Genomic DNA, 17,851 nt, shown 5'->3' with positions numbered 1-17,851 from the left:
AATTTAGTTTCTGAGACAATGTTGTTGAGTGGTCTTCTAGGATTGTAACATCGTCTCTCCTCCTTTTACTTGTATCTGTTTCTGCTTCTGACATTCAGAACTTATTCTAAGAGAGGTGTGCAAACGTTAGCATTGTTACATCTTCTTGGTGGGCTGGCCATTTGGCACTTTGAGATACCCCTTCTTGGAGCCTCGTCTTTTAGGCCAAGTCCACATTGTCTGATACACCGTAGCTCCACCGGCTTTTATTTGGTGGGTGTTTATAAATCATAGTTCTTCACATTTTCACTCTCAGCCTTTCTTTATATTTCATTGTACTCCTTGTAAAAACATATTATCATGTTTCTTTTTTTCATCTGATGTGGTGATTTTTATTTGTAATCAAAGTATTAATAAACACATATTTAATATAATTTGTAGGTAAAATCTTTCATTTTAAGTATGCATTTTCTATTTTAATTATTTGTGCCACACTTTTAAATTATCTTTTTCCCCCTTTATTTTCCATTAATCAGCATTTTTGTTATTTTAAATTGTCTTTCCCTCCTTAATGTTGTTTGTGACATATTTTTAAATATTCTTTTGAGCTGGGTCAGGTGCTGCCTGCTTGTAATCCTCTCGGGAGGCTGAGGCAGGAGGATCTCAAGTTTGAGGCTAGCCACAGCAATTTAGTGAGAACTTGTCTCAAAATAAAAAATAAAGGAACCAGGAAGGTAGCTCAGTGGTAAACCCCTTGTACCACACACACACAAATCCTATTGGTGGCTCTCACAGGGATTACAATAGACACCATGGCTAACATAAATAAATTAGTAGCTTTCCCACTTCTCTGAAAATTCAGAGCCGGTTTCATCATCTTGGAATTCTCCCCTTTACCCCTGCTCCTTTTATGCCCTGGTGTGGTGTTCCAGCTGTGGGTAGGACTGATCTCTGCGTGGTGGGATCGCTTGTGGGATGTAGTCGGCTTCCTTCTGGGCCCCTCTCCACTCCTTTCTGAATTTCACGCTTTATCTGAAGTCTCCCTCTTAATCCTGAAGGAGGTGTTTTATATTTCTTCACATATGTCCTGGCCACAAATAACCAAGACTTGGAGGCAGGGCAGAGGAGCCCAAATGTCTTCATTCCATCGTCACCGTGGGGACGCGTTCTCTGGGCACAGAGTCTAGATCAGCAGTTATTTTCTTCCATATTTTAAATCTGACATTTGTTGTTTTATTTGAGAAAACAGATGACAGTTTTATTTTGCTTTTTAAAAAGTCTTCAGTATTTGTTTTCTGACTGCTTTTAAGATCTTCTCTTAGACTCTGGTTTTCCACAGTGTGAGTGTCTAGACTGTGTGTGTGTGTGTGTGCACGTTTGTGTGTGTGTGTGTGTGTGTGTGTGTGTGTGTATCCTGCTTGGGTTCTAGAGCAGTTCTTGGAACATGTTTTCCATCTTGTCACCTTGTCCCTTTGAGTCCACCCTCCAGTCTGTAAACAGGGAATCTGCCCACATCATCGCCTTTCAAATCTTTCAAATGTGGCAGGTGAAGCCAGGCTCCTCTCCCTGGTCACAAGGCCTCGTGACCCGCCTGCATCCTTCTCCTCCTCGGGGCCTGTGCCATCCAGACCTGGCCTTCCCCTGACTGAGGTGCGTGTACTAATCCCACCACCATCTTCCATGCCTCTGTGTCTGGGTTTCTGCCACACCCCCTGTCTGGAACCTTCTCCTCTTATCTCTCCGTGTGCATACAAATCTCCATCCAGAAAACACCTTCACACCTTACCTTACACGTCAGCTCTTCCAGGAACGTCTCTGTGGCCCCAGGACACCCGGCGCCTGCACAGCCCACGTGGACCTCCATGTGGTTCTACCGGCTTCAGGTCCCCGGTTCCTCTTCCAGGAAGTAGCCTCCTCCCTGATGGCACTAAGTGCGAAGCTCGCCGGGAGCGGGAACTGGAGGTTACTCACATTTTAACGTCTGGTGCTTCATCCACTGTCTGCCACATTGCAAACAAGTGTCTGGGAACACGTTAGAGAGCATCAGAATAAACAGGCCCCACTGAATATCTCTTTCTCGGTATTTGCTGAGTCCTTCCTGTGTCCAAGGCGCTAAGCCAAGTACGTGACCCCTGATAGGCCCTTTTACCTTGGTGGTGACCCTGTGAGGTAGGGGCTGTAACCACCCCATTTTGCAGCTGAGGGTATTGAGGCTCAGGGAGGCCACACAATTTGTTCAAAGCTACAAAGCTAGGAAAGGGCAACGCTGAGTCTCACACCCAAGCCGCGGGACTGCGGGGCTCAAAGGCTTGCCCACACTACACAGAGGGCGGACGTCCTCAGCCACCTCTCCAGCTCTCGCCACCCCTGCCACTGTCCCCCAGACTGAGCACCGATGGCTGTGCTATCCCAGGAGAAGGCTGTTTCTGTAACACGGTGGCCCTCTGTAAATGCTTATCAAAGGGTTAACAGAATAAATGAGAAAGTGCCATTTTTACCACGCCTGGATTTAGCAGGCTTATTTCTGACTCCACCAGTATTCCTGAGGCAGTATGAGATTGGAATGGGTTAGATAACTTAAAATAAAGAAATGTAATTCAAATTCTCCTCAAGATGGAGGTGTGAATTAGACTCTTGGAGACAGAAACCGGCCTATTTTGGGCCACCTGCGTGGGTGGGTGAGTGGATTCTTTCAGCCTGTGACTGAACGTAATGATGCATTGCTACAGGCACAGGAAGGCGCCAAGCCCGAGGCCGGTGGTCCCCCTTTTCTGAAAGGAGAACAGGGACAGAGTCTTGATGTACTCGTCCACTGTGGCCTCCCCCCCCCCCAGCAGGCCGAGGAGCAGTGGGAATACCATGTGCCCGGGGGCCGACTCCCAGGGCACCTACCTTCCTCCCCCCAGGGCGGCTGCCTCAGGGCCACCTCAGAGCCCCTCCTTGGTGCCCAGCAGGACAGGGCACACATGCATGGCACATCCAGCTACCCACTGGCACTGTCCTGGGCAGCCTCCGGAGGCAGCCTCATCCTGCCGACAGGGAACCCCAGCTTGGCGTCAGCAGCAAGGTGGGGCGGCCCTGGGCCATAGTCCTGTCTCCTCTCAGCTCCAGCCAGGGCCTCCCTGGAGGAGGACTTTCCTCCACCCAGAAGGCAGGGTGGGTGGTCCGTCTGAGGGAGACTGAGAGGGTCTGTGGGTGTGGCAGCTGCTGTGCAGGGACAGCAGCCTCCATCCTGCACCCGACTCACTGCAGGGCTAGGTGTGGAGCTGAAGGAAGCCACTGTGACCACTGGGATCAAAGCCTGAACAAATCAGTCATGCAAATCAGCCTGCTAACTTAGGGGAGCTGAGAGGATGTGGACACTAATGTGCCCAAGAGACACGGAACAGACAGGTTTGGGAGACCAGGAGGAGTGCATTGGGGCTTTTATTTATTTATTGAGGACGTGAACTCCTGGCGATACCTGCGATCTGCCCAACAGGCTGTATTTTCCAAGCACATTAACGCCTGGTCCAGGTCGATCCTCAGAGCAGCCCATGAGGAGGACAGCAGCACTGTAACCCTTTTGTCCAAATGAGGAAGCAGAGATCCAGCTTTCAGCCACTCCTGTGGGAGCACGGGTGGGGCTGGGGCTGAGACTTGCTCTTCTGGTTCCAAATCTTTGGTCTTTCTACTGCAGTGAAGAATCCTGGCCTAAAAGCCCAGTGTATCTGGAAGATGACAGTCTGATTGAGTCAGCTCTCTTTCCACTCTGCTATACCTTAGCCCTGGGGTGGGGACAGGAAGGTTTGAGGGGTTTCTGCGATTGGCTTCTGTAGAGGAAGTCGTGTTGGATTATTCCTAGGACTGTATTCAATCAAGAAATCGTGTAGCAAGCACATCCCTGCACCCTGACCTGGGCAGGTGCCGCCCCACAGTGCAGCCTTCCCTCTCCTCCCACAGTCGGGGAGACTCGGGGAGCTGGCACCACAGGGGTAAAGTGGAAGTCTGGGGCAGGATCCTGGTTTCCAGGAGCCCAGAATCTAGCCCTAAGAAATGGAAACACACAAACGACGTCCCAGCTGTTTCTGAAAGTGCACTTCAGATGGAGCCCTGAGAGCCAGCGCAGCCACCGGGGCAAGCCACGGGGGCAAGCCACGGGGGCAAGCCACGGGGACAAGCCACGGGGGCAGCCACGGGGGCAAACCACGGGGGCAGCCACGGGGGCAAGCCAGGCACAGCTGAGGGGCTGAGTTGGCGGAGGCATCTGTTTCCGTGTGAGGGGATAACACAGGCCAAAGCTTAGGGGCTGCTGGGTCCCTGTGAGACAGCGGAGGTGGGGCGGGAGGGCCAACCGCCCCTCAGTCTCTCCAGGAGAAATGGGAGGCCAGGCCCAAGTGGAGGTGGGGCAAGGAGCAGAGGCTTAGCCTTGGTGATCAGGTGGTGGGAGCCAGTCTGTGCTGCTGACCTGACCTGGGGAGGGAGCCTTGTAGGGAGGTGGAGAGAGCTCGGATGCATTGAGGTGGGAGGAGACGCAGGCTTCCACCTGAGCCCTGTGCAGGCTGATTCCTGCCACTGATCTTCCTTTGAGAGAGTTCCTATTTTCTCTTCCTTTTCTTGCTTGGTGCATACTTCTTCTTATGGCGGATTCTGTATTTTTAGCCCAGGCAGTTGCTGTGGCAACCACTAGAGCGGAACATTTTGTTTCCCAAGAACAAATGCTTGCTTAAATATTCAAGCAATTTTCTGTTGTTCAAAGGGGCTGAGATTTTTAGCGTATTATTCAGACCATCTGAGTGAAATTGGATTTTCTCCTTTACTTTTAAGGGTTTCCAAGCTGTCCTCACACTTTTCCAGGTTGGGAGGGGGTCGGGATTAATGTTTGCGTCAAGTGTGGAAATCCCTCTTCAAAGGGGAATACGGCATAATCTTATGATGCCCCTCCACCCCGACTTTCTTTGGAAGATGTCAACAGTAAGTGCTGCAGTCAATCAGGACGCCGCTCGTTTCTGCACTTGTCCCCTCCTTGAGAAGGGAAAATGCAGTTAAAGTCCCCCCCGTGTAGCTTTTCAATAAACGGGTGCCATCCCTCCCATGTCCAAGGTGCCTCAGATGATGAAGCATTGAAAAATGGCTTTTTACTCAATGTTTCGACCTCTCCATACTTGAAGGAAATTGTAGGAATTGCATTTACCATGAGTCTTCTTTCCCCCCCAAGAGTGCGGCGTACACACTGGAGACTGTGGAAGGCAAACGTGTCCCTGTTTTGGTATCTGAGGTTCTAGATCTTATTTCAGCCTCCAGATTCCGTTCAAGCACATTGGAGTGTAAGGAAGGATCGCCCACACATCTAGATAAGAAATTCTTGGGTTTGGTCCATGAACGTAGATAGAAAAAAAATAACACCGTTATTTCTGCTAACTTCTAATCGAGGTTTAGCATTCCCTTTCCTCACCAACATAGGTAGCAAGTCAAAAGTCTAATAGAGACTTTATCTATGAATCCTGCCGCATTAAATTCTTGAAATGACACCAAAATTCCGTGCTTGCTCATCACTGCTTTGAAGTCACAATAGTTGTTAGATATGCCGTATAGTGCAATGTTCTTGCTTCTGGAGATAATACATGGTTTCTACATACTCAAAAAGTTATTTTTAGTGTTTTGAGAAATGTATTTAAATATAACCTCCTTCCTCTGAAACAGGCTCCATTGTATTTTATGCATTTAAAAACAATATTCTGGAAGAGGGTCTGCAGGTTTTCCAGACTGTCACCAGGATCCGTGGGACACGCAGCATCTTGCAACTCCCCGTCCACATGTCGGCACCCTGGTGTCGCCGTCTCTGCATCACGGCCAGCTGTGTCTTCCCCACATCATGTCACATTCCTTAGTAGCAGGATCTGGACCCTGTCAAAGCAGCCCTGGCTCTTTTGGGGAGGAGGGTGTCTTTGGCAGGAGCTGCTGGTGTGATTCACTGTCCCCTGGAGCACGTTCTGCATGCTGCTGTTCACAGCCTTTGAAAGCCACATGTGTAACTGACCAATGAGAGACAGCCCTGCAGACAGAGGTGGCATGAGGGGAGAGCAGGCCTCAGAGGTCATCGCGGGTGTTTCCAGCAGGAGGAGACAGAACAGGAAATAGTCTGGGCTGACTGGAAGCCAGCGAGGTGTTCTGGGAGTGGGAACCGTCCCCATCTTAGCTGCTGCAACACCCGGTGGTGTGATTCACAGCCGGACACTGGGGGAGGCTGGACACAGCACCCACTGCTGATGTCTGCAGAGTGCTGGCACTGCCCACCGCAGCTCAGGGCTCTCCACCTTGGTGACCCTCTGCTTCCCGGGTCTAGCGCTCGCTTCCCTGCTGTAGTTGAACCTAGAACCTCACTGGCCGGGATTCTGAGCCACGCAGTCGTCAGAAGACGAGGAGAGCAGGCGCAGCGGAGGTGAGAGCAGGGCACCCAGCCGCACCCAGCCTGGGCCTGGGCCCGCTGGACAGGGTGAGGCTGGATGTGGTTACACGAGCTTCAGTAGCCTTGGCCAGTGCCTTTGGGAAGCTCATCTCGCCTCCTCTGAGAGTCTACTTTTGCATTTACAAAGGTTCGGTTTTCAACTAAACTGTAGGATGATCAAGGCCTTCTCAGCTCTGATTCTTGGTATTCTGGGAATATGGTTCCTGAGAATTCAGTTCCTTGAAATGAAGACGGACTTGTCCATTATTATGTCTTGGTGGATGCATGGGACCCTGGGAAGCAGAGCCCAGGACAGTGGGCTGAGGAGTCTTCTCTTCTTGGTACTGGGCATTGAGTCCAGGGGTGCTTGTCCACTGGGCTACCTGTCCAGGCCCCTTTTTTTAAAATATATTTTTGAGACAGGGTTTTGCTAAGTTGCTGTCCTCCAACTTGTGATCCTCCTGCTGCAGCCTCCAGCCTCACTGGGGTTACAGGTGTGTGTCACCAGGCCCGGCTGGGCTGGGGAATTCCAGAAGACCTCCTATCGCTTACTCCACAGAGGGTGTCTGTCTTTCCCCTGCCGCATGATGGTGGGCTGCCATCTCTTTTTACACTCCAGCTTAGTTGACCCACCAGGTGGGAAGCGGTGACTAATTCCACAAGCCACACCTCAGGGTGCCATCACTTTATCTGAGACTCTTATCAGTTATTTGCATTCCTCCTGGAGGGTGTGGGAGGTAATTTCTGGTCAACCCCAGGCGTCCATGTGTGATGTAACCAGCTCACGGATCCTTTCATTGCTCTCAATCGCCTCCCCCCTTCTCCAGCTTTACCTCTGCCCCTTGTGAGGTGGAGGAAACAGGCCAAGGACATGAACAGCTCCAATACTCCCGGGAGGTCGAAGCAGAGTGGACTGGACAAGAGGTGGCCGTCGCGGCTCCATCAGGTCTCTTAGCTCTCCCGGGGGCTCCAGCCCAGGCCTTGTAGGAAGAGTCCCCTTGAGTCCCACAGGCAAGAGCGCCCTGGAGGTAGTGCCAACCTGCTTCCAAGGCTGACCTCACCATCCAGAGAGACCCCAGGAGCTTGAGAACAGGGATCCCGAGTGGTCAGCATGGAGCCCTGAGCAGCTGTCCTCCGTGGTGAAATGGTCCGGCACAGCTGGGAGACCTGCTTTAGCAGGACTGTCCAACAAGAAAGAACCTGACATTTGGTTTCCTGCTTCACAGAGCAGGGCCTGGTTTCCACAGCAGGTCAACAGTTCCCTTCCTGTCTTGAGAGCGGAATGCCCTTGGGTGGAGGTGGGGCGAAGTCGGGCTTCCTGGCACCTCAGCTGTGGTGAGGAGACCAGCCTCTGGGTAACCCTCAGATGCAGTCCTGAGGACATTTGCAACAGCCGCTCTTGAGAGCACTGTTATGTCCCCGTCAATGCCAGGGCCACCATTCAGAGGTGGAGATACATGGTTTTTGACCCCGAGACTTGGTAAGCTGCTCGGAGCGAATGATACACGTCTCCGTGACTTTCGTACGAGTCTGCAATGACAGCCCATCTTTTATGCATGAGAAGAGCTGTTTCTTTCTCTGCGAGTCTGAGAAGACGAGAAGACTTGGAATTTGATTGGTCCTGGAAGGAAATGGAGGAGTTTAATGAGTGAGTAGAGGGGAGGATTCCTGAGGAAGAGCAGAAACATCACGAGAAGCTGGCACTTGATGGGACACCCAGAGTTGAAAAGGGAAGGACATTATTTGAGCCATACCCAGAGTGGCAGTGAGTTTGATGGGTTTTGTTTGTTTTTTGTTATTATTATCATTTTTCGTACTAGGGATTGAACCTGGGGCACTTAACCACTGAGCCACATCCCCAGCCCGAGTTTGATATTACTGAGCAAAAGTCCATATAGAATTAGGTGTCTTTAAACAGAAAGTCACATAAAACAAGCTGTGTATTGGCCAGTTGGTAAAATGTGCAACCGGAGGCTCCGAGGAGCCTCGCCCTGTGTCCCTCTTGGGCCCCGAGGAAGGCTCTCACTGTGACTGCGGAGGCACAACCACCAGGAAGAGTGAGGACTGATGGTACCTGTCATCCCTGGATGGACGACACCACTGACTGCTCCGTGTGGTCACTACATACCCTGTGTCGGGCTTCATGGAGGGCGTGAGAGACACAGTGACCAGAGGGACAGACACACTCCCTTCTCTCTTGGAAGACGGAGAGTGTGGAGGGGGATGAAGGGAGGTTCGGGGTGCAGAGGAGGATGCGGCAGCAGGGACTCGGGTACAGACAGGCGCTCTGCCTGGGGGACTTGGAGGCACATGGTGACGATGCAGTTTGCCCCTCTTCCCACTGCACACGCTGCCTCTGGGGGTGGAAACTGCGGAGGAGCTGGAAGCCGTCAGCGTGAGTCACCTCACTATGCAAGGACTCTGGATTTTATTGAGATTCACTTTAAACTCCAGAGCAGAGAATGCAGCGAGGGGGGCCACTGCACATGGGGACAGAAATGCCAGAGGCACAGCTTTGGTCCACAGGCTGTCAGAGAAGGACCTGCCACACAGCAAGAGAAGTCTGTGCAAGCCCATTTAGTCTCTGAAACAGGTGATTTATAGAGAACACCTTCCTCCCTCCCTCTTTCTCTCTCTTTCCCCTCCCTCCCTCCCCCTCCCTCCATCCCTCCTCCCTGCCTCCCCCTCCCTCCCTCCTCCCCCCTCCCCCTCCCTCTCCCTCCTTCCTCCCTCCCTCCCTCCTCCCTCCTTCCTTTCCTCTTCTCTCTCTTTCCTTTTCTCCCCCTTCTCCACTTCTGCTGCTCTTCCTCAGGACCCTGGTCCCTCCCCTGGGCCATGTTCAGGGCCCAACGCCTGTTATTTTGACCCATCCCCTAGTGGCTGCAGCCGTGACCCCGTGTCTCTCATTTCACTGGCACTTTCTAGGGATCTGACCGTTCTTGGTGCCAGAAGCAGCTCCTGGGGGGCCGTGGCTACAGTGCTCTAGCCCTGGAAAGAGCTGCAGGAGACGCCCGTTTTCCTGGTTCTTCTGAAGGCAACAGCACCCTCTGGCCCCGGGCTTTAAGGAGGAGGCACTTCCCAGGTTCAAGGAGCAGGGCACACTGGAGAGCTGCCCTGGGAGCTGGGGATGGACAGACTGGCAGAGCCCCCTCGGGGAGGCACAGCGCTCTTCCCCTTGTCCAGTGGCGCGTGTCCCAGTGTGGCCTCTGTTTGGGGAGCCTTCGTTGCTTAGTTATGGGCCTCACAACCTTCAATGGTGGAACAGTGCTGTCCCACTTCCCTGCCACTCCTTCACCTGTGACCGCCCCCAAGAGGGACTGGGAATGAGGATCTGTAGACTTTCTGACGGGAAATAGACCCGAGGGAGAGGAAGTGGCGTGTCCAGGGCCCTGTGAGTGGCACAGCTGTGGATGAGAGTGACCTTAGAGGTGCCGGAGCGCAGGGAAACACAGGCCAGGAGACACCTTCTCTGAAGGACTCACTTCCTACCTTCCCACGGGCCGGGGGTGGGGTGGGGTGGGGGGCGCAGTCACCTGCCTTTCAACTCAGCTGGCTTCAACCACGTCTCGGATTCTGTGCTCTGTCCATCTCATTGCAAACATGGCTCATTCAATCCAAAGGAAGGATGGATCAAATAAAAATGATGTTAAGACTTCAACTGTAGGGTTGGACCATTTGATTAAAAAATTCCCTGATACCTTGAGATTCTCTATGAAAAGATAATCGAGCCTAGCCGTCTAGTTTAAAGGGAGATGCTGGAAAAATGGAACACACATGTGGAGGTCTTTCACAAATAGCCCTGTTCAAACTGGAACAGGTGGATCCAGTTCAGGTTTTCCAGATAGAAGGTAGGAGACCCAGGGGAACTGGAGATTCAGATAAACAGTGAATGGTGCTTTTACAATAGCATGTTCAAAATATCGCATGGGACATACAGACACTTAAAAACTTGGTGCCATCTATTTTTACTTGCTAAAACTAATTATGTGCCTTAGAATCAACAGCTGGTCCTGAATATAAGAAATATAAATGGTATCATAAATACAGTGCTTTGCCATGTGTTATGCTCAATAAATAATCATTCAAGTTGAATAAAGTAGAACATGGTCCTATATAGAAAACATATCCATTTTACAAAAGCTGTACAAAGGTTTTTTTCCAAGCGCTAGGAAGCAACACAGGGCCTTGTACAGGAGGCAAGTGCTCTACCACTGAGCTCCAACCCCAGCCCCGAAGAAGAGACTTTTATTCTAATTTAAAATTTGAAGAAACTGAGGCTCTGAGACTTACGTGAGTTTTTCAGGCTTGTACAATTAGAAGGGGGTATTGATGGCATACTCACCAAAGTCTCTCTGACTTACAAATAATTCTGTAGAAACATCCAAAAAGTTGAGATTTCTCCAAGTTAAGGAAAAAAAATGGTATAAGACAGATCAATTATGCTCCAGGGACAGGAAGTCTGTCACTTTGCCAATGGGAAACTTCGGACTACCCGTCAACTCAGGGGCTAGAGCAGCTTGAGGAGACATTTCTGTGCATATGGAGAGACCTGGAGGCCAGGTATTAAGTGCAGCACTGCCCACGTCCTGTGTGAAGGTCAAGGAGAGCCAGTGAAAGGAACTTCCTCAAGCTCCAAGCGTGAAATGTGGACAAAGTTAAGTATATGACTCACCTCAGAAGAAGAGAAAATCCACAGGTGGCAGAAATAAAGAGAACCCCAAAGTCTAAAGGAGAAGTGACTCATGGGACATCAGGTGTTGGAAGACAGTTCTGTGGGGGAGGGGGTCGGGTTTTCCTGCTCACAGTGCACAGTCCCTGAGGTCTGCCGTCATTTGAGTCATCCCAAGCAGCTCTATTGGAGGCTCCTACTGACTGCTAGGATTCTTGAAGGAGAGCCTGTCTATGCAAAAAGGATCAGAACTCCACTCTGACCTCAGGAAATATACCTACCTGGCCCACAGGGTTCAGGAACCCCAGATTTAGAAATCAGCCCACGACATCCCGCTGTGGCGCAGAACCCGGAGGCCCTGCAGAGGCACATAGGAAAATGCTTGGCAGGTTCACAGATCAGCCCAGCAGGACCCCCACCTCCAGGAAGGAGGGACTTATGCAGTTACAGGAACACAAGCCAATCCTCAGGAAGACTCACACAAAAAGAAAAATGGTCACCTGAGAAAGGAGATGTATTTAAAAGGTGTTCGCTTTAGAACACAAAAGAAGGGATAGAAATCAGAAGACAAAAGCAAAGTCGTGTAAAAAGAGAAATGCAGAAAAAAAGAAAAAGGAAAATACAGTTAGATGAAATCTCAGTGTAAATTAAACAGTAAGGTACCTGGAATGGAAGACGGATCTGAGCAAAGCATCTCCGCAGGGAAGAGGGTGGAGATGGGGAATCCCGAGGGGCTGAGGGAGGCGGCCCTGAGAGTGAGCAGTTGAGTGTGCACCTGGAAGGGGAGGAGACAGTGTTCTAAAGACACGGGTTTGTAGTTTCCAGAACTGAAGGAAGACGTGAATCCTCCCATTACAATTGTGTCAGCAACCCCAAGGAGGACGAATTTCACAGGGACGTCGCGGGACCACAAAGACAAGGACACAGAAAATTTCTTGTTACCAGGAGAAAACGACGGTTTCCTTACAAGGAAAACTGGCCGAGCCTCCAAACCTACTTCAGAAACAACAGAAGACAGAATGAGACGGAATAATGCCCAGTGTCCAGCCCAGCCGTCACGGAAAGGTACAGCAGCATAAGGTCATTTCACAGAAAGGAAGACAATTTTACTGATCATAGTAAAATTTTACTGCAGAAACCACCAAAAAAGGTGAGCTCCAAAGAAAGATTATTCCAGAAAGAAGGTTAGAGCTACAGAGAGCAATAAGTCAAGAAACTGGCCAACCCCTGGTGAACCCAAACCTTGTGGATTTTGTAAACAACCAAAGGGCCCATTGTGAGGAGTTAAAAACACGGTGGATGAATGATGGTACATAAAGATGAGGGGTTTGAATTTGAAGCATCAGTTTCTTCCACTTGGCAAATAAGGGATATTGATTAAAATTGGACTTCAGTCTGTATCTATGCTGAAGAGTAGAAATAAAAAGAAAACTGCATAGAAAATGAACAAAGAACGTGATAAATAACATGGGAGATAGAAAACACACAAAGAGAGGAATAAGTTCAGATATATAATTAATCGTAAATAGAAAGTGATGAAACTCGCTGTTAAAATGCAGAAAATTTCAAATTAAGTGAGAAGTATTCATTACTTATATACCTCAGAAGCAAGAACACAGAAGATTTTAAAGGAAAACTATTTTTAAACTATATAGTAGAAAGAAAGCAAGCTCATATTACAATATTAATATTCAATAAATCTAGATTTTAAGGCACAATATCAATAGTTGTAAAAGAGTTCTTTTTAAAGATTAAAAGAATAATTCATCAGGAACATATAACAATTGCCACATTCTACAAACGACAAAATCCATGATGGGAGATTTGTTAACCACTATCAGAAACTGATAGATCAAACAAATAAAAGCTGAAGAAGATGTAAATATTTTAATATTAATATTAGTGAAGCTAATTTAGTAGACATTTTTAAGTTTACCCATCAAATTCATAAAGCTATCCTGACTTTGACACATGAACAAATTTTTGTAAACAAACAAGTTTTTATTTATAAACACAAATAAAAATTTCACAAGCTATTAGGAAACTTCACCTGGTCACTTATTATTTTTAAAGTCCACCATGATCAAGGAAGGCTTACTCCAGAAAATCAGTAAAGTAACTGACCACAGTAACAACTCAAGGAGGAAAATCAGCCAAGCAACTCAAGGGACGCAGAGGAGGCATTTGATAAAAATTCCAACCCTCTGTGTTTTATAACAACAATTTATCAAATTAAACAAGGCAAGTGTCTTAACTTGAGTAGGAGAACCCAGCAGATGTGTGCAACCTCCAGAGCACTTAGAGCCACCAGATCTTCCCCCTGACGCGGGAAACACTGCAGAGGCACCCGCTACGGCTTCTACCTGTCCTGGTGCAGGAGACCCCAGGCCAGAGTGTGCACAGCCGTGGAGTGAGGATCTGATGGGAAGAAACGAAATCTCCCATCTGCAGACTAGAATGAAGACAAATATTTGAGAAACCTTGTAAATTAATAAGATCAGAATTAGGACATCTCTTTGCGGGTGAGGCAAGAGGGCCGTTTGCAGGACGCGGGTTTGGTTGACCCGGGAGAGTCCACGCGCAGCCCGCTCCGGCCCTGGCCCCGTCAGACAGCGGGGCCTGTGTTCCCGCTCCTCAGCTCAGTGAGGGCACTGGCGGCTTCCAGCCCCGTTCCTGGGTACTGTGAATTCACCAAGCTTTGCAGGAAGCTGAACGTTTGTGCTGCCTTTCCAGCGATGGGGAGAGAGGCCTTGGGGACACCTGGTGGTTCTGTGGGGTTCAGGCAAAGGACTCAGAAGAGCAAGTCCCAGGTTGATGTCCTGCGGACTGGGGGGCTGCCACGGGAGGGGCGAATGGCAGGAGGAGGGCCTGGCCCAGGAGGGAAAGGAAGGGATTCAGGAGCGCTGGGGCTGGATGAGGTCCAGGGGCTCAGCGGCGACCTCCTCCCTTCTCTTTCCCTCCCAGGGCTTCTCCCCAGGGAGCTGTGGCACACGGTGCCGTGGCAGGGCCAGTGCCCTCAGAAGCCCAAGGTGGCCTCTGACGTGACGAACTGTCTCCGGGGTTCCAGAGGCTCCACCGACAGGGGTCCTCAGCATGCTGGAGCCCAGGTGGCCCTCCGCTGGGGGGAAGGACGCTGGCTTTTGGAAAGGCTGACCGAGTGTTCCCCGGCCCCCACTCACGGAGTGCAGGGCCCGGTTCCAGCCAGCAGGTCGTCCCTGTTCTCCCAGCCACACGTGGGAACTCTGACCTGGTCTCAAGTGGCCACAGTAGGATGTGGGAAGCCATGGGTCTCTGGGTGACAGCTTCTCTGGGACCCTGGTGTCTGCCAAGGACAGAGGGACACAAATGGATCTGAGGTCATTCCATAGGTCTTCAGTGCTCCCACGATCTCACCCACAGCAAAGGGAATCTTGGAGAGTTATTAAATCTCTGTGCCTGGGTTTTTCCAGTCATTAAATAGTTAATAACAATTACACTGACGACATGGAGATCATAGGACAATAGAGCACCTAATGAACACCTCCCAGAGCTCAGAGTGCAATGCAGAGAGGAACAGAGAGCAGGGTGCTATGATCACTATTCTCAAGAAAATGGAATAAATACTGTGGAGAAGCTTGGGTTTCAGTGGACATGTGACGAGACCTGGGCTGCCCAGGTAAACACAGGGGCTACCTGGCATTTGTGTGCACTTATTTTTCTAATTAAAAAAAAATACTGAGACAAATTAATATTAAAAAAATCAGTATATTCATAATAGTGAAAAGTGACTGAAGTAAGGATTTGAAATCCCTTGGCCTCCCTTCCCCTGCACCCCCAAACTTGATCCTTGCTGACCGGATCTGGTTTCCCTGCCCTTAATCTGAAATGTGCTCCCCATTACACTTTACGTAAACAGTGAGCACACCTTCCAGGCACACAGAGCTTCATCTTTGTGAATCGCCGTGTCCTCTGAGCCTCCTTAGAGCCCTTGTGGGGTGCCTGCCACGGCCTCTGCTCTGTAGCTGCCCGGTTAGTACCATGGTACCATGACCCTCTGTGGGGAATCCAAGTCACAGTCCTACAGGAACCACAGTTGAATGAAAGAGATTATACACGTATTTCTGGTAGAAAGAGGAGCTGGGGAGTATTTTATACGGGAAAGTGTCACAAATCACCATGTTGAATCATTAAAATCTGGAGAAGCAGGCTTGCTCCAAGTCACACTAAGAGACTCCCAACTCTGGTACTGTGTCAAAGTCCACGGTTTTCTCCCGTGTGTGGCTGTACGGTTTACGGCTGCTCATTCCAACAGGTGTGTGTTCTGTAATGTTTAACCAGTCAGAGGAATTTCCCAGCCTCAGAGGCATTCGGTACGGACATCAGAGACATGTGATCGCCTGGGTAGATTCTAAAGTTCATGGCGTTACCAGTCGCTGGGAGAACAACCTTGGCTTATCAGGGTGTGTACCGTGGGAAATAAGGAAAGCTCACTCTTGTCACATTTTCCTAGAAACGCTCCAGGACTCTTGGCCTCCGGCTGCCCTGACCCCTCTGTGGCCCTGCTGTGGTGGCCCCACCAGGCTGCCTGCTCCTGCCCCCCTGATGGCTCCGTTATCCATTAACCGGGACAATGTGCGCAATGGCACCCCCGCCTGCAGGGGACTGTGGCCAAGCTCGTCACCCAGCGGAGAGCATGACGAGGGTTGTGTGAGGTGGGTGGCCTCGCCTCAGAAAGGGGCCTTCCAGAGGCCTGGCGGGCTGTGGGTGCGGCTCTCCTGGTGGCAGGGAGGGCTGAGGACCCGCAGTGAGTGTGTGGTGCTGCACCTCCTGCGGCAGGAGCTGCGTGGCTGAGCCCGCCTCCCTGCGGCTGCCCCTGCTGGTGGTGCCTGGCTCCTTGGTGGGGAAGGAGGAGGGACGGCTCTCTCCTCTAAGAAAAAGGACAACATGTGGCGTGTTAGGCCCTGGGCCTGGTCTCCTCACCCCTGTGGCAGGGAGGAAGCAGCCTGGGAGCTGGGGGCTTTGCAGGGCCACCTGCTGTTCTTTGGGCTGCCACTGAGGTGGGAGGAGGTAGCAGGGGGAGCCCCGGGCAGCTTCAGAAGTCAGAGCTGGTCCAGGCTGGAGAGGAGAGGGCAGTCCCACACCTCCAGCCTGCTTCACCCAGAAATGCTGACCGCCAGAGCACAGAGGCGCTGCCCGGGAGACGGAGGGAGCATCAGAAGGGAGCTCTCACTGAGAGAGCCCAAAGTTTTGACAGCCCTTTTATTTCCGGGCCTTCCTGTTCCCGTGGCCACCTCAAGGGCAGAGGCTGTGCCCACAGTGTTTGCTGTTCCGACCGCACTCAGCACTGCGCCCGCCGGACGCGTAATGGAAAATCAATCAGTGTTGTCCAATGACCTTCCAGCCACCTAGTTGAGGTGAAATCCCATCAAACCATTCCCTTCTCTGCAGTGTAAAAGCCACTCAGTGTTAACAATTAGGTTAACGAATAAGCAAACAAATAAAGCTTCTGCCAAGGAAAAAAAGGTGGAAGGAAATAAACAAAATATCAGCTCTCTTTGGGAATTGTGAGTGTGTTCATTGCTCTGCTCTGCTTTGGTGAACACTCTGTTTTTCCAACTTTCTTGTAATAAAAACGTGCCAACTTTTATTGTGAAAAGATCCTCAGCCAACTTTGTTTAAAGATGTGAAATCCTTTTGAAGTCTGGAGCAGGGCCGCTCTCTGCTGGGTGCGGGGTGGCTGTGGAGGAGTCACACGCTCATGTGGGTGCCTGGGTCTAATGGAGGTGTTCACTCATTTTTAACAGTTTAACCAATAACAAGGACAGGGAAGGCACTGGTGAGTTCTTCCAGAACAATAACGTTGCGCAATTCTTTGTGAACCTACGCAAGTGTGATTCCCCGGGGATCGATTCTGTGGCGTCATCTCTTTCTGGGTTGATCTCCTCTCCCCTGGATCTAAGCCCATTTTCTGTTGCCATAACCGAATGCCACAGAGAGAGCGATCGATAAAGAACGGGGTTTATCCAGCGCCCAGTGCAGTCCTTGGCATCTACAGGCCCTCAGAAGATATTTGATGAATGAAGAAACAAAATCAAACACCATTTCCGTTCTCGGTCACCTGCTAATTAACGGCAGCTGTGGCACAGTGAAAAGACAGCCGCACGTGAGAATGTGGGCTTAGAATTATAGTAGAGTGGGCTGTGGCCTAGTGGCAGAGCACTGGCCTGGCACCCACGAGGCCTGGGCTCAGCACTGCCCCAAATAAATAAATAAATAAACAAACAAATGAAAATCAATACAAGGTGGAAAACCAGAAAATTACTACAAGCAACTTTGAGAGACCTAAACCAACTTTCCATTTTCTGGGTCTCCCAAGGCTTTGCTTTGTAGTTCCTGTTAACAATTGTCATCTGAGATTTTGCTGTTTATATCCTGTCTATCAAAAATTCTGTGGTTTTGAGGTAAGAACAAGAACCAGTTTCTATGCAGCCATGGTAATCATTGCTTGTGGAAAACAAAACAGAATAAACAACTCTTTTCCCTGAGCTCATAAAAGAAAAGACGTAGACCTGGAGGTGCCTGCCTGACGTGGGTGTGACATTCAGGCCCAAAGCTCCCAGACAACCCGGCGGTTGCAGTAGCACCTTCATGACGCTCACAAGCTTTGGCAGAGGATCAACCATGTGCCAGTCACTGTGTCTAAGCGCTGGCCTGGCTCTTCCCAGGGGACCGTGAGTGTCCACGACTCTCGCCCTCGCCCCTCATCCCGGGGCACCATGAGTCGGGAGGGCTTCTCC

The 17,851-nt window shown here is 50.4% G+C and overlaps 2 long non-coding RNA genes across 2 annotated transcripts in view; both read left to right on the top strand.

Moving 5' to 3' along the window:
* Positions 1–17,851, top strand: part of LOC120887449 (uncharacterized) — a 259,915-nt gene that overhangs the window by 178,208 nt on the left and 63,856 nt on the right. The window lies entirely within an intron of this gene.
* LOC144367099 (uncharacterized) lies at positions 14,180–16,608 on the top strand. The gene is made up of 2 exons (XR_013426333.1): positions 14,180–15,766; positions 16,352–16,608. It is a non-coding gene; the product is annotated as an uncharacterized LOC144367099 (long non-coding RNA).

The sequence above is a fragment of the Ictidomys tridecemlineatus genome, chromosome 10, assembly GCF_052094955.1.
Source record: "Ictidomys tridecemlineatus isolate mIctTri1 chromosome 10, mIctTri1.hap1, whole genome shotgun sequence".
In the NCBI taxonomy this organism is placed as follows: domain Eukaryota; kingdom Metazoa; phylum Chordata; class Mammalia; order Rodentia; family Sciuridae; genus Ictidomys; species Ictidomys tridecemlineatus.
The sequence above is the reverse complement of the archived record's forward strand: the minus strand, read 5'-3'. Positions and strand labels throughout refer to the sequence as shown.